Raw genomic sequence first — 14,721 nt, 5'->3', positions numbered from 1 at the left:
ATAGACCCTTGTTTTTGTCATCATATCTGCTCTCTGGAACCACCTGTTGTGAGCAAAGGGACTTTAGGCCTTGCCTGCGTATTGGAGAACGCGATGTGTTCACCGGACTCCAAACTAAGAAGGGAGGAATCCTTGACTTCGGTTATCGAACCCAGATTCCTGGGTCCCTTGTCCTAGGGCCTACTCGGGGAGATACGTGTCCGGACAGTCAGGGTTACAGGGACCTAGGGGTCTCACCGTATTATACCCTATCTTGTTGGTGGCGTATTGACCAGGTACCCCTATACGAATTTTCACAGGTTGGAGATGGAACAGGATCGTAATACGGGTAATCGGATTGTTTCACTCCCTCTATGCGGCACGTGTGGACTCTTCGTTGTTATACGGGTCCCAATCGCCATTGGATCCGTATTTCTTTTCACTCTTAGACCGTAACATATCTGGATGGGAATCTCAACTCCGTATTACGTTTCCCATCCCTTTTGAGTATTTCAGGGATTCATTTTTTTCCCAGAATGGTTGACCACCGTTCCACCACACAAGTTCAGTTTGGGACCTTGATTGGACGTCCCTTTGGAGTCCTTTCTCTACCGCAGCCGAGGATTACACAGTCCATTTGGAATCACTTAGGACACGGCTGGTTTGACCACACTCTTGCCGACATAATAAATTTCTCTCGGATGAGACATGTCACCGGGTAGGCCAAGAGGGAATGAAAGATCCTACTCGGTTCTATTACGGAAATGGTGGTGGACTTAGACGCATGTAGGTGCAAATATCCATTTTGATATCTATCCTAGCTGTTCATATAAGGGTTAATTTGAACCAAGATTAAGTTTGGCATTTTATCTCATATTCTCGGAAATAGGATTTATATAAAATCCTAGTTACGGGAAAAGTACTGATTTCGAAATGTTCTTGTTAATTGTCCAAGATATCGGTATTTTGTAAATATCTGGTTTTAATCAAATATGTATTGCGTTATATTGCGAAAGATTATAACTAGAAACAGCTGTTTATAACTTGTGAAAAACAAATTATGTCACTAATGCTCATGGCCCCCACCGACATGAGAGTGGGGTATAAATGCATATGACTGTATAATAAACTTTGAATTGGTTATAGAACACATCTCTTGTCTTCTTGACTGATTCCCGGGATCCTGTCTATCACAGAGGGTGTGGCTCTAGCAAAATATCCATCTAACTAAGAGAGTTTCGTGTATAGCTGAATTAACCCCAACAACTTGGTACCAGAAGTGGGGTCAATTAAAGGAGGAAATCAGGTAGGAGGATTCGGTGTCTTTTTTGACCTTTATTCTTTTACCTGTCTTTTCCCAACCTTTACACATTGCACATTAGATTATGATTTTATTTAAAGGGGAATTTCACTTTTGAGATTTTTTTCACTCCTTGGGTAGGAGATGAGGTTGTACATAACTGTGGGAGACGTCCCAGGACCCCTCTTTCTTTGAAAGAAAAGAGGTTGCCTTTGTTAAGGTTGTAAAAAAAGGTATTCAGTCTGACAGGTATTGGCAGACTGCGGTATAATTCAGTCTGTTAGACAGACTGCGGTATAATTCAGTCTGTTAGACAGACTGCGGTGTATAATTCAGTCTCTTAGCAGACTGCGGTAAAGTTATGTACAGGTAAAACTTTTGCAAACTGTAATGTTTTAGCAAAGGAAAAAAAAAAAAAAAAAAAAAAAAAAAATTAAAAAGGCAATTGTGTTAAACTACGTACTCTGTTGATGGGTATTTGGCTGTCCTGCAACCTGTTTGGCTGTTCTGCTTGCATGCGATATATCTGTTGGCTTTTGTGCTTTTTGCAAGGGATTGGAATTTCTGATTTTAAGCGATACAGCTCGTGGAGAAGTAGCAGTTTTGTTGGAACATTTGATTCCGTACAGCTGTTCTTTAACCACTGAATAATCAGCTATTCCAAATCCAATTCTCATTGAGTTTGAAATGGGTACTTCCCAGTCTAAAAAATACCCTCGCCCTAATCCAGGGGAGACTTGCAAACAGTATGTTGCTAGAGTTGGTGAGCTGGGGGATTATTCAGAGGATCCTTGGGTGGATAATATGTCAGGGTGGACACAAAGACAGGGTAGTGAAACTCCCTTCCCTAAAGACGGGGCTAATGATGATTATTTTCTGATTATGGTTAAGGGATTATGTTTGGGAGATAAGAAATATTTTCCTTGATATGAGGGAGATCCAGGATGGGATAAGGAATACATGATACAGGGGGGTGAGAATTGGCTTAAGATTGCACCTCACTGATACCCTGTTTCCCAAGAGGAGAGACTGTTGTTGATACCTGCAAATCACTGCCCCCTCCTGATTACCTAAGATAATGATGATTGGGTGCTATCCTTGCTGTGGTAGTTAGTACCCACTGCTCCATAGAGTTCCCTTTTACCCCCTCCCCAGGAAGAAAGGATTGGGCAGCTCCTCTAAAGCCCTGAGGGTGTCCAAACCAGGTATAAGAAGTAAGGGAATAAAATAATTGAGGGAATGTCAAAGGTACATGAGAAGGTGATGATAAATAAAAGAAAAAATAGAGGTTCATTAAGGGGGTCTACAAATTCATGTTGTAAATGTAGATGATTATAAATTAATATGAAATTTATATTTTCAGCACATGCTTCATTTCGTGCTGTAAACTAACTTGCTTGCTACAGGTACCTGACATGTTGTAAATGCTTTAAATTGTATGTATTCTGTAGCATTGTGCAAATCTGTAAATTGTTGTCTGGGGATGCAGAGATTTTATTGATTGTGACCCAAATGGTGGACCCCCTGTGCAGAAGTGGGTTTGAAATTTTGGTCATAGAATGTAGGATCAGAAACCATGGACAAAGGTTTTTACCTGTGTTTTTATGACTTTTGGGAACTCAAATTGACCGGTCAAAATTTTGCCATGCTTTTAACATGGAGTAGTATAAATATTTTGAGTTTTTGAGAGTTCTGACAAATGCAGGTGATACCATGTCTGTGTAATCTGGTCCAAATGTTCTATAAGCGTATAGGAGAGAAATTCTATTGACAGGGTACATATGTTGCAACTGGTTAATGCAGTTAATGCAAGTGTTATACAAATGTTTAAGTTAAACGCGTTATATGGCCATACGGGATCCCTTCTTTAATAAGAAAACCATTGGTACCAGAACTCCTAAATAATAAAATCAAATAAAAAAAAAAAAATATATATACAATAATATGTTCTGAATACAGCTGTTAAAAGTGTATTCTGTGTAAATGGTGATTGTGATAAATGTGTTTTGGTTACTCATTTTAAAGTATACAGTTTGATTGTCATGTATGTTAATGGGTAATTTGCTGTGCTATTTTAAATTATATTTAAACTATGTTTGTCTCAGTATTGACACAGATGGAAGTGGCAGCGTAATAATCTATTAAATAACTGATTTATTATTGAATACTAGTCCAAGAGCAATATGAGTTGTAATCCTTAAAGCAAAAGAAAAAAAAACACGATAAGTTTTAGCTGTTTTCCAAAATTCTGTTGTAATAATGGACTTCTTGCCAAAATTCGACTTTCCAGTCCAGCTGCCAGGTTTTCTGATCTTAAAGCAGTACTGCTTGCATGGTTGCATAATGCACAAACAAGGGAAACCTACATTATGTCTGTGTTTCTTTTGGGTGTGACATTTAATAATTTATTTTGGATTGAGTTAATTGCCTGTCCATTAATGGGTTTTTGTGTTGGGATGTCTGCTGGATATCTGCTACATTCGTTGTGTTCTGTGTTATAAGAGGACATGTGTGATATTACAATGAGTATGAAGAATATTTAAAGAATATTTGCATGTCATTAACGCAAGCTTTTAGTGTCTTTTTACAACAGATTAAATGCTGATCAGCTCACGAAAAAGGGGCCCCTGGAAAAAAATCTGCTTTTCAAAATCGTGGATCTCTCATTCTTCATATTATTAGGGGAGTATTTAGCGTTATCTTTAACATAAACAATTGTTATGTTATATGGTTACTTAACAAGAAAAAAAAAATTAATGGATATATAGGATAAGTTTTTTCCCAGATTAAGATTAATCTTATATGCCTCATTGATTATAGCAAAATGATGAAATGGTATTTTTAATAGAGATCAGACAATTTATTTTGAGGCAATTCTAAACTACTGTATTATATTTGTATTGGTATATTGAAAGCATTTTGCAGACCTAGAAGAGAATAAATAATATAATAATTCTAAAAGGAACCATACTATGGGAAGAGGTCACCCTATTAACTCTCTAAGGGGTTAAACTCATTTTTGATAAGCATATAACGTTTAGTTTTTGTGGTTAGACTTTTGATACTCAATTTGAACTCAATTGAAGTATTACAACCATATTTTATAGGTGTAGGAAAATAGCTGCAATATGATTTTAATATTTGCAATATATGTTTTCAATGTATTCTAACAATAGAAAAGTAACTAACTGCATTACACCTATGACCCAGACTGTCAGTATTGCAAACCCTGTAGGAAGACTCTGCTTTCACTGTTTATGTACTAATTCTTCAAAAGCTTATTAATATTATCTGTGTGGTACACTAAGAAGTGTACACAAAGAGGGGGTGTGAGTTAGGTAATCTCGACCTGCATATGGAATATGCTTCTTGAGAAAGATACGGCAGGTTGTTTTGTTATGCTTCATGAGAAAGATACAGCAGGTTGTTTTGATATAAAGAACGAGGGAAAAGTATGTTGTATCGGTCACAAAGGATTGTGATCTTAAGCAGACGAGACAAGGACATTTGTGAGGTGTTAGGAGATTGAATCAGAAAAGTTTTAGAGACAGAGGTAGAGAATTTGATCAAAGGGTCTAACTTTTGTAGAGGTGGCAACTTCAGCACTGTTTTAATTGTTTTAATTGTGGAGAGCAGGGGTTCACCCCAAGGTACTCGTGGTGAACCCGATCAAGCTGGCCCCACTGGTACTCCTGATATTGCTGGTGCCCCTGGCTTCCCTGGTGCCTCTGGCTTCCCTGGTGCCTGTGGTGCTCCTGGACCCACCCTGGCAGGTTCCTCAATACCAACCACAGCTTCCAACCTATACCCACACCCAATAACCTCAGCCTAATACACAGATGGTTCATGTTCTTAATGTTTTATATATAGATAAAACAGTATTAATGCTGGCTCTTAGGGAAAGTACAAGCTGAAGTTGAGATGTAGACATTGTTTGCATAGGCTGCGCAATGTGAAATAACTAAAATAAAATAAGATAATAATAAGTATGCTTAGTCAATTTGTAACGTGGTATCATAGAGGCATCTGCAATGAAATAAGTGAGTTTAATATAACATATGTCTACAATTTGCTGCCCCTTCCTTATCAGAGGCCACTTGCAACCTTAGCAAAGCAAGACAACTCTGTATTAAACAAAGCACTTTGCAACAACAGTAATTCATTTTGTTTCTCCTATTTCATTCCTAGTTGTTCTGAAAAAAAATATTGTTTAAGTGGGATAACTCTATGGAGGTTCCAGCATGTATTAAACATGATCACACACATACAGAATTGGTGGCTTTTTGGACATCGGGATATATAAAAGGCTTTGGTTTAAAAAAATGTTACCTGGGTCCACAACATTTTTGACAGAATTCAGCATTCCAATTCTATTAAAGTAATTAATTGGGATTATCAAATTAAGGTTTAAGTTTAAGAACAGTATTTTATTAGGAATTATTAGGAATCCAATATGTATATGTTAGTGTTTTAGTACTCAACAAGCATTTATATAGAATGAGTGCTTCTCTCATCCATGCAAAGGCATTCTAAAGGGACATTATGTATTACAATTGTATAAAGGACAATGCAATGAAATATAAGCAACACTGAGAGAAGTACATGTTACACAAGTTAAGGATTTAACATTAGTCTCTAATTTGAGTTTAGCCTAGATAATTAATTTATTGATGTCGTACTGATCCTTGTGTTTGTATGATTATAGAGACCATACTGGAGTATTTGTGCCGCCTGATACTTGGGACTACACACCAATCTCTCTGGCTGACCTACCTGCCTACCTACCTTTTTTTGCAAATAAATCTGTTTGGTCAAAATCCATGCTGGCCGAAGAAACTAAGATGCTTACTTATGAGTACATAAACTAACTTGGAAAGTCCTGAAGGTGCAGTGCTGTCTAATGCCGCTATGTCTGTATTAACCCTTTCAACAATTGGGGTGTTGCACAGAGCATTGTGGTGAACATCCAGCAAACAGAAGAATTAAGAACTATGTGGAAGCTGACATTGTCTTGTTGTCAGCCATATTGCTACCCTTAGCTATGTTATGGTGTCTAAGATTATGGAACAAAGTTTATGGTGTCTAACATTCTTTATTCTCCTTGAAAGACTTATTCTATTTTTTAGGACTATGCTGGACTATGCTGGACTATTGAACTATTTTGTTATTTTTATTTTTGTAGAGTTAGCCGGAGAGAGAGGAAGTGTTAACTTACTCAGGCATGGATGTACTATGTGTGTCATTGATGTATGTTGAGTGTACCAAGGATGGATTCCCATTTATTAAGTATGGATATGACTGGACCATCGAAATAGGGATGTAATTAGGAGACATAGGATGCAAGGTCATGATTGGGATTATTGTTAGAATTACAAACTGATTATAAGTTATCTCATGATTTAATATGTAAATGGGCCTTTTGAAACTAATCAAGAAATGTTTCCCAATCCCGATACCCAGCTATTTACTTACAAATGCAGGGTTTTATAAGTCACTAATGCTGTCAACGTGAGGGGATGGCCCTCACTTAGAGTTTCCCCAGATGTGCTTTTTTCCTCAAATATGAGTTTTTGCCACTGGGTTTTTTGACCTGTCCCCAGACCACGGGGTGGAATGGTAATCCAAGACCCTGGTCCAAAGAGGGGATGGATCTTATTCCCGTTTTGACTATACGAGCTTACATTTTGAATTGTAATAATAATAATGTTCCCGTTGTTGGGAATAACACTTTGCCTTCACAAATACACTTTGCCTATATTGACCCAAGACTCAAGATACAGATAACATGATGTACACTTAAAAGATGTGTTCAACAGATAATTGAAAAAGCTGAAATCAACAGCTAGAACTCCTCTTTAAGGGTAAACCTATGGCACAGAGCAAATGGGGGAAATCGAGGTGAAGAAATAATAAAAGTCCCGCAGACATGATTAGCACGTCTGAATATACCTCCTCTTGTTTCTCTGCCGCAGGCCTCTCATGGATATTTACCGTAAGATAGATCATGATATGATCTAAGAGGGGAATTGTAGGTGCAAATATCCATTTTGATATCTATCCTAGCTGTTCATATAAGGGTTAATTTGAACCAAGATTAAGTTTGGCATTTTATCTCGTATTCTCGGAAATAGGATTTATATAAAATCCTAGTTACGGGAAAAGTACTGATTTCGAAATGTTCTTGTTAATTGTCCAAGATATCGGTATTTTGTAAATATCTGGTTTTAATCAAATATGTATTGCGTTATATTGCGAAAGATTATAACTAGAAACAGCTGTTTATAACTTGTGAAAAACAAATTATGTCACTAATGCTCATGGCCCCCACCGACATGAGAGTGGGGTATAAATGCATATGACTGTATAATAAACTTTGAATTGGTTATAGAACACATCTCTTGTCTTCTTGACTGATTCCCGGGATCCTGTCTATCACAGAGGGTGTGGCTCTAGCAAAATATCCATCTAACTAAGAGAGTTTCGTGTATAGCTGAATTAACCCCAACAACGCATTCCTCGAGATTGGTGATCAACCGGCAAGGCCACATCGCCGGGCAACCCCAGCATGTTCGGAGGAGCCACCTTACACATCAAGAGTTGCGACATGATGGCAGTTTCTTCTCGCGGCCCTAAGTATGTCAGGATCGGGACAGGGATCCAACACGCAGAGTACAAACAGGTACAGGATACGTATACCGGACCTTAGAATGGCCGGACTAACGTACGGAGAATATAGAGAATAGTCAAAGACAAGCCGAGGTCGAGGGAACGAGAAGACAGGTAAGCGAGGAACAAGCCGGGTCAAGGGTAACAGAGATAAACAGAGTAAGTCAAACAAGCCGGGTCAGAACCAAAGGGATAACAGAAATACAAGAGCACTGTGTGACTAGGCAGACTAGAACCACGACAGGGCAATGAGCAAATGGGAGAAGCAAGTTTAAATACCTTGGCTCGGAAGGGTAGCCACGCCTCCGACGAGTCCTGATTAGTCTCTGAAGGATTGAGTGACAGGTCGTTCCGGGTTGGCGTCATGACGTCGGTTTCTGGACGTCATGCTAAAAAAGGAAGTGAGTCCCTCGCGGCCGGCGTTTACGTGACCGGATGGACCGCGAGGAACAGAGGAAACAGCCCGTCCGGACGGATGGACGTCTAAGTCTCTACCTCTCTCGGAGGTAGAGACTTCAGGTACCCTGACAAAGTACACAAAGGGCCTTCGACATTTTACAACTACAGGTAATGGCTAATAGGTCAGCTTGGCGGCTCATGCACTGGCTGCTAGGTAACAGGTAACAACCCACGTACAATGGATCTGTCAACGGTGGGTGTTTTTTTTTTCCGTATTTGGGATGCTTCGTTGGCTAGCATTTTCATTGATCATTTATCGCAGTTTGAAAGTCCATTTCAGATCGCTCTGATATCTCCCGGAATAAGTACCAGCAAAACAAACAGCGTTGGATTTGTTGGCTGAGCGCTAAAACAGCAAATACGAAGCCTCCTGTCATGTTATAAAATTGTAGATTATGCTAGCTTTTTTTTTTTTTTTTTTTTTAAATTCTTTATTTTTGTAGTGCAGAATAAAAATCACACATTTTGTCGTGCCACATCAGCCAACAACAGTAGATTCACAATATATAGCTTATACTTAGTGATGCAGTGAGAGAATCATGCACATTTTTTTTTAACAGGTATAACAACAAGAATAGAGGCTTGCTTAGTATATTTTGTAGGGTTTCAGGCATTACAGAGACATTTCGTGTGTGATATATAGGATTAAGATTTGCTTAAGACAACACCAGTGTTACATTATCCTAAGCATTAATAAGTTGATGCTATTTATGCCATACGATACACAGGAGTGGTAAAGGAATGTCATTCTATATTAGGATAGGTAAACAACGGTCAAGCTGACCAAATAGAAAGATTAACTAAGCTGTGTTGGTCGCTTAACAGATGGAACAAGCTAAGTGCTAAACATTTTATCGGTATACGAATTTAGGTAAAACGAGTAAGCTTCAAACATTGCTAAAGTCAGGCCTAGTATCTGTCGGACAGGGCATAGGCTGCTTACATCCCTTGTCTTAGCTGGTAGTCTAGTTTAAATAATATATACTTGTAGTAAAGGTAATTGAAAAATGAAAAACAGGTGACGCTCAATAAAGAGGGCACAAGAAGCAGGTGTCAGTAGGCAATAAACAGTATTATTACAGGCTAAATTAACTGACAGCATGTGATCGATTAGCCAAGGGTAGTAATCGAGATGACTGTTAGCTTAAGACTGATGTGGCAATGCCTATGCTTTAAGAATATAGTGAGGGAAGTGGGAAAAGAGAGAGAGAAGGAATAACAGAACACTTAAATTAGGCTTTGATCATATATCACAGGTCACTCGGGTGGTATTGCCACAGGTAAATAGTGTCCGTCAGTGTGTAGTCAAGCCTTTCCCGGTCTGGGGGCCCTTTTCTCCGTTCATCCGATCCCTGTAGGTAGCGAGGCTGGTGCTGGGCGGGGAACGAGTCTGCTCTTGGAAACTCTGGGCAAGGTGCCTCCATATCTGGGTCCTGCTGCCGTAGATTTATTGTAGGTAGTTGGTGCTCCTGCGCTGTGAAGGGGAGGATGCGAACCTGGCTGGACTTCGGCTCTTGGAGCTTGTAAGTAACTTGTGTGGGAGGCCAGTCTAGCAGCCTTGTGCTCTCGGGGGTGAGGATCAGTATTTACACTCGTGCGGTATGGCGCCGCTTTGCAGGTTGCAGATGTCGCTGGGCGGGAAGTGGGTCTGGCAAGAAGTGTGGTCCCCCTCTGGTGAGCATTCGAGCGGGAGCTGGTGCCCTGGAGCTGTAGTGGTTTCTTCTGCCGTTTGGGCGCTTGGCGTAACCACCGTCGGATGGCCGCCCTGGGAGCCGCTAGCGGTTGTCTGCTTAGGTGGCGGCGGGTCGCGGGGCGTATCCACGCCGCTGCGTGTTTCAATACCTGCTTAAAGGTCTGGCCTTTAGTGTGGAGTACTGACCAGAGGCTTGCTCTCAGTCGGGCAAAGAACTCCAGAGTGTGTGAAGGTGGCTTGATGCGAGGTCTCCCCTTCGCGGGTCTCGTCCGAGCCGCCATCTTGGTTGGGCCCTTGCAGTGTTGCCTGTCCACTGGTTCCGTCGCTTGGATGGGGGTAACCGTCCCCATCGAGGACCGGGATAACCCCCGCCGGTCCATGGGGGGGGGTAGCAGGGCTGTGCGTGTGTCTCGTATGGAAGCAGGTCCCTTGCCGGGTGGTCGGCCGCCTCCACCATGCTGCAGGCTCCGCTCCGTTTTAGGCCTCATGGCCGGTTCAGGCTCTACCAGCGCGGATCGGTGCCGGACTGGTATCTTTGTGATCCCTGCTAGGTACTGCAGCCCGATCCAGGCACCCTGAGTTGCCAGCACCTGTGGTTGGAACAGAATTGTCGAATTCGTGGCTGCTGGTGTTGGAGGTCTCAGGATGCACGTCTGGCCATCTTGGCTGTCAGGCCCCGCCCCCGATTATGCTAGCTTTAGTGTACCTATAATCTTAATTTTATTAATGACTGGAGGCAAGTATTTCCCACCCATTCTTATCCCTCCCTTGTTTAATTTTAATAGTTTGGATTAATCAGGTACGTATGCAACTCTGCTTGTTGTCTCTGCTACCTATCATCTGTTCTTATGTCTGTTTTTTTCATAAGTAGGGTTGGGATATCTACATATTAAGGTGATTTTAGGTTGCTACATTGAGTACCTACATGTTTATTCAGAGTACATTGCCTTGGATAATCAACCTGTTCGATTCTGTTTTTTCTTTCGTTTCAGTTTACAGTCCATCAACGCTATCTGATTTAGCAGTTCTTCTCGGATGGTGGACATTGTCGTATTCATTGTATCTAGGACTTCGTTTCTTCCCCATTATGTTTTCTGACTTTTATTCTGTTTTTTGTCGCAGCTTGAAAGAGGAAATGATGCATGGGGAGGGGAGTTTTAAAGTACCTAACTTTTTTCTGATTGGTTTTTTTTCTGTGCTGCTGTGGAGTTCTAGTAAATAGAGACTTAAGAAAATACATCGCCTCCTGTCATTAATAAAATTAAGATTATAGGTACACTAAAGCTAGCATAATCTACAATTCAATATACACTATACATGACAAAAAATTACTGTAAAAAGTGGGAAAATAGAAATTGTTTAAAGCGGCTCTGTCATAGGCAACCTTTTTTTATTATTGTCCCCCCCCAAAAACAATTATAGTTCTTTTGGCACAGGTCATCCCATTCTTAACTCTAATCATCCCCCTTGTTATAGGTCCTGGTTATTATTCCCATCCAGGACCATCTTAAAAAGCCTGTCAGGGACCCCTTCCAACTGCCTTCGTCTGGCCTTCCTTACCCCCATCTAATCTTAAATTTGCTCAAACTTATGTGCTTGGGAAAGAAAACAGATTAGCTCATGACATTACAGAGAATTGACTTGATGGAAAGGTGAGGATTGTAGGAAAATCATACATGGCAATGGCAAGGGACGCTCCACCATTTGCCAAGATTTGTTAAGTAGTCAATGATTTTTCTTATGTTTTTAAAGAGACATAGATCAGAAAAGAAGAAAATATTTAAAAAGAGGAAGATAAAAGGAAATGATTGGAGAACGGTGATAAAGCCCATTTTAAGAGATTGGTGCAACTAGCAAAATTAGGCTGAAAAAGTGTAAACGGACCGTTTTGCACACAAGACGTTAAAAGCTGTTTAGGCGATATTCCCCTTTTAAATACATGGACAGCTGCTGCAAGCACCAATCTCCCGAATTGCAAACACAGGAATATTCAAACTCCCGAACAGGAAACACACGAATTCACCAACTCCCGAACAGACGAATGCTGTTAAACAGCCAAACAGGAAAAACCATACGAACAGCTTACACTCCTGGCAGTCGAACTGTAACAGCATACAATCCAATTCTCCCCAAGAACGAGACGACACTTCGTTTGAGGGTCAAGCAGAACTGATTTACTGGGGCTACCTGCCCGGCTTTTATGCAGGTCTTCCACCTGGTGGACACTCCCATAGGGGACCAGATGGAAGACTGGGAAACATATTGGACATTGACCAATCACAAGCTTACAATCCCACATTGCATCACAATCCCTCCTCTCTGTCCTGGAGATAATTGGGAAGTAATTCAATTATCTCCAAGGACAGAGGCAAAACTCCATTAACCACATGGCAGACAAAGGACAATAAAAGACATAAAAATACATACTGTTACATTTATCACATAGAACATACACATTCTACCTATCCCCAGATAGCTTAGATCTGAGCGCACATTATTACCGGATGGCGCTCAGATCACATACATACAGTTCAATCGCCATGGAGCCAAAGTCTTTCATACAGTCTTTCAGTATACGGCTGGGCTCCATGGCATAGCTCTCTAGGGTAGCATGGTTTAAACAGTAAAGTACCGAATGGACCGGTGTTCGGATAATTGACTGCAGGTAGGAGAAGGGTCGGTGGCTCAGCGGTGTTCGTGACTTTAACAGTCCACAGAAAGGCACGAACCAGCCTTTCTGCAGGGAAAAAGAACAGTGTTAAACATGGGGCCATAGTCCAGCGGCAGGAGGCGGGTGACCAGGCTCCTCCAGTGGCGAGGTTGGTTCCGCCACAAAAAGACTGTGAAGAAGAGGGTAAATGAGGACTGGCAGGAAAAAGACAGTGGACACAAATGGCAGGGTCATAGAATAAGGAAAGACAGAGGCTAAACATTCTGATAATACATTAGGGAAATGAAGGAAAAGTGGCAAAGAGTAGTGGTAAATGAGGTAGGAAAAAGTTTGGAGAAGACTGAGGTGTGGGGAGAAAAGGTTGCCTTGAACATCAATTCCCTTGATCCATCCCTGATTAACAGTACTGTGACTGTTTGGCTAGAGCAGTTATTGCTCTAAATGCTTATAAAAACAGATTCCTTTACAGAAATTTTCCCTAACAAATCCGTATGAATAATCTTACTTGTAACAATCAGTGATATATTGAATGCTGTAAATGACATATTTTACACAATAGTTAGAGCGTTAATAACATCTGAAAAGGTTTAACCAAGAGTTCAGAATTTGACAGAGAGTAGTTAATAAAAAAAACAATATTTTTTGAAAAATTCTGACTGCAGATGACAAATAAAAAAGCATTCTCTTAAACTGGGATCTCACAGAGAATTGTTTCTCTCATTGATGTTTATAAACGTCCTCTAACTGTGAGTTTTCAAAAGGTCCACAACACCTCCCCACACAAAAAAAAACTTTTCTGACTTTGACTATAGAGTTGGTCTGGGATATGAGTTAGATTCAAGGCCAGAACATTAAATAATTCCAACAACAAATGAGAAATCTGTGACAGAGCTCAGAGGCAAGAAATTTAGTCACGGTTGTCATTGCAAAACAGCAATACATGTTACATGTCCGGTCTGTGACTCAACTTTTAAAATTGTGGCTCCGGAGGAGATTATAACAGGCTGCCAAAATAGGGTGACTGTGTGTGTGAAGAGGCGTGTCCTACAGTGACTCCTGTAAAGAAAAATGAGTACACTTTATGTAGATAATTATACTGTTCATTAATACAAGTCATATTTTTTTTAGCTTCTGGCATTTAGGCAACATTATTAACTCTTTAGGCTTTATAGTTGCATTCTCTACGCAAGGCACGGTTTCAGAGCCAGCGTTCGAAGTGAACAACTTAATAAGAATGTATGACATAGATGCACGCACGCCTATGCCTCGTGGGTAACCTTGCCGGGTTCCGAGTGAATGCTGAAGCCGGGACGCTAAGCAAACACGGCGGGGAGAAGCTCTAGGCAAGTGTATTGACGGTCAGAGACGTTTGCTGAAAACTATTCCTGGGACCTGCAATTTGCAGACACCTTGAGTGGGGAAAGCAAGGTGAATAATAACAGTAAAGGGTGCTTAAGAAAACAAGCGCCGGAGCCTTGGAGTTTTAATTAATGAGGAGGAGCAAGGACCGAAAACAAACCCCCAAAAAAAGGTGACAGGAAGACCTGCCTTAATATATTTTTGTCCTAAATCTCTCACAATATAAGGGAAGACTTCCTGTCTTTAAAGCGGTGTTTAACCCTTGCGTTGAAATACTGTTTACTGTACGCTGGTAACTGTGAATTATATATCTTAAACAAACAGTGCCACATTAATTTGCTGTGGGGATAGATAAAGTAAAAAAAGAAATTAAAAATAAGAAGAGAAATGAGAAAATAAAATATATATTTTTTTAAAATAAGATATAAAAAGAAGATTTTTTTATTTTTTTAAATACAGGAAAGCAAACAATATAAACTAATCTAAAAAACATTTTTTTCCCCACAGTCAGAGGGATTCATCCCAGAATATAAGGTGACTCAAGCATACTAGAAAATAAAGAGTCGGACGCAGAAAGAGGGTCTTCAGAAAACC

This window comes from Pelobates fuscus, chromosome 6, assembly GCF_036172605.1.
Source record: "Pelobates fuscus isolate aPelFus1 chromosome 6, aPelFus1.pri, whole genome shotgun sequence".
In the NCBI taxonomy this organism is placed as follows: Eukaryota; Metazoa; Chordata; class Amphibia; order Anura; family Pelobatidae; genus Pelobates; species Pelobates fuscus.
Note: the sequence above shows the minus strand (reverse complement) of the source record.